General features: G+C 38.0%; 1 long non-coding RNA gene across 1 annotated transcript; it reads right to left on the bottom strand.

The window, feature by feature from the left end:
* Positions 1-1045: 1045 nt before the first annotated feature.
* On the bottom strand, positions 1046-2801 carry LOC132136086 (uncharacterized). Its single transcript, XR_009431041.1, has 3 exons — positions 1986-2801; positions 1514-1594; positions 1046-1220 (listed from the first exon to the last, which is right to left on the bottom strand). It is a non-coding gene; the product is annotated as an uncharacterized LOC132136086 (long non-coding RNA).

Here is a 2801-nt window from a genome sequence, read left to right as displayed (position 1 = left end):
GATATCCGGTTCGCGAACGAATCATTCGATGTAACCGGATCTTCTTGAACCAGTTCACCAAATCAAACTGAATCGTTTGAAACTGTAAACTGAAAAGAATCAGTTCGGTTCAGATGCTCTGTGTGTCGGTCTGCTTCACGCTGAATCATACATGCGCAGTATCATCAGCTCCTCCGTTCTCGAATCAGACGCGTCTGACAGAAACGGTTCTTGACTCGTGAACGAGTCAGTCTTTCGTTCGTTATCTGGCTCGGCTTGGTGTTCATCTTCAGTTCTCTCTTCACAGCAGTTCAGTCAGTGTACTGTTTGAGTAAATTACTCCGGGATATTGGTTTATTGGTTTATTATACACCCGGAAGAGAAGACAATGCTGAATAAAGTCAAAGTTTTTGCTAGTTTTGGACCAAAATGTATTTTCGATGCTTCAAAATATTCTAACTGACCCTCTGATGTCACATGGACTACTTTGATGATGTTTTTCTTACCTTTCTGGACATGGACAGTAGACCGTACACACAGCTTCAATGGAGGGACTGAGAGCTCTCGGACTAAATCTAAAATATCTTAAACTGTGTTCAGAAGATAAACGGAGGTCTCACAGGTTTGGAACGACATGAGGGTGAGTTATTAATGACATAATTATGATTTTTCGGTGAACTAACCCTTTAATCTACAGATAAAAAATATTAACATTTATTTCTATGAACGCATAGTCATGTTTCGTAAATAATTAGTTCATCATAATCTAATTACTTGTAAATTACTTAAAAATTAATTTACAAAACATACAAAAATTATTAGTATATCACTTGTTAGTATATGCGCTTATGAATGTTTTGTAAAAGTTAACAAACTTAAGTGACTTACAACTGAACTTTCTTATAAAGTGTTACCAAAACGTCACCCACACCTTGGATGACCTGAGGGAGAGTAAATTAACAGCAAATTTTCATTTTGGGGTGAACTATCCCTTTAACCAACACTAATCGAGCCTACTGTTGAAGTTGTTGATCAGCCGTCATTGTTGTTGAGAGCCTGTGTGTGGCATAATATGTGCATTACACATACAGGTGCGTTAGCTGTAACAGAGATGTGTACAGGTATCTTACAGTCGTTTACTGAAGGCCCTGACTGAAACCCCACGGTACTCACTGTCTGACAGCAGGTTCACTCAGACTCTGCTCATCATCACTGAAGAGTCCAGGAACAAAACAAGCAATCTGACACAGACACAACAATATTTACTCTGCAGTTCCAGCTTCATTAAAAGGAAACAAGATAGAGCAGAGGTAAAATTCAGATAAAAGATATAACAAACATATAACAATTAAAATAACATATGTAATATACAAATTCTACTACTACTACTAATATAATCTTAAAATAACAGAATCTATATTTTTAGTTTTAGGTTGAGGTTGACTTATGTTTTGATGTCAGGGACTTCTTAAAATTGGTGAAATATATTCTGAAAAAGGCATATTAATGTATTTCATGGGCTTCTTCAGTTCACCTGTATTTCTAAGTCAGTAACTCCCTTCAGAAATGTTGAAATCTTGGAGCTTCACTTCTGTTCTGTAGAGTTTCTTTCCTCCTGAAATCACAGAACAATTTGTATTAATATCTGTTTATCATGAAATATCAAAACTCATGTGAACTTTTTTTAAAGCCGATTACACTCTCAGTGAAAGTGACGTCATTGATTCAGTAAATTAGCCTTTTCAACACTGACAAATCACCAGCAAAACATTCACAGAGCCATCAAAATATCTCATACACACACGAAGATTTTATCAAAAGCCCATAGTTTCATCATCAAGAGCTCAAAGTTAGCCCAGCTGAAAACTGCTAAGATGCTAACGGACTTTTTTGAAGACACTAAACCATTTCTATAAAATACATTTTATTGAAACATGTCAATAACAAGTAAGAAACGTGTCAGGAACGTTTTGTATATAATAGTTGTGCGATTTTAGCGACTAAACATACCTAAAACAGTGTAAATCGCAGCGAGAGACGGAGATCACTGCTGGCCAGTAACGTTTTTTGTGTTGACGCCCGGTTTCCATGGCAACTCTGCTCCCCGCTCGCGCAGAACTCAACGCGCACATACAGCATTTACACAAACAAACATCTAGAGTTAGAGTTAAAACATTACATTTATAATTTACAGTCTCATTCAAGAATTACTCAATAATGAATGTAAAACTCATTTTGTAGTTCAGAAAGCAACAGCAACAATAGCTCACCGTATAGAGACGGATTCTTTCTGACAGCCTGTAAAAGAGTGAAAAACACGGTGAAAAAGCAGTCAGGACTTCTCTTTAATAAACCGCTTTTACATTTTCCCTCCGAGAAACTGCTGGAAACGCATTAAGGCGTTAACATTAATTTAAAAAAAATTGCTACCGTGACCGTTGGCTAAACAAGTTAACGGTAACATTATTTGAAAATGAGCCAGTCTCTTCAGCTGCCCATAAACTGTATAAAACACACAGCGTGCCTTACTAGTACCTTATCAGTGTCACAGAATTAACAAAGTAGTATTTTTCTATTTATTTAGCTGAAGTGAAGTCGTGATGTTACCTGAAAGCCACAGATGTCGCTGGGATGAGTCTCTTCTCTCTCTCTGGGTGGCTAAAAGAGATGAATAACTGGGCACGCACACACAGACAAGCGCGGCATTGGCCCGCGGTCGTGAACCAACTCAGGGCCGACGATTGATGAGCTGAGAACAGAGCAATGACCGAATTATATCGGCCTCCGCCTGGCCGATGTTTTAGGTAATGAGGCCGACGTTT

The sequence above is a fragment of the Carassius carassius genome, chromosome 1, assembly GCF_963082965.1.
Source record: "Carassius carassius chromosome 1, fCarCar2.1, whole genome shotgun sequence".
Taxonomy (NCBI): domain Eukaryota; kingdom Metazoa; phylum Chordata; class Actinopteri; order Cypriniformes; family Cyprinidae; genus Carassius; species Carassius carassius.
The sequence above is the reverse complement of the archived record's forward strand: the minus strand, read 5'-3'. Positions and strand labels throughout refer to the sequence as shown.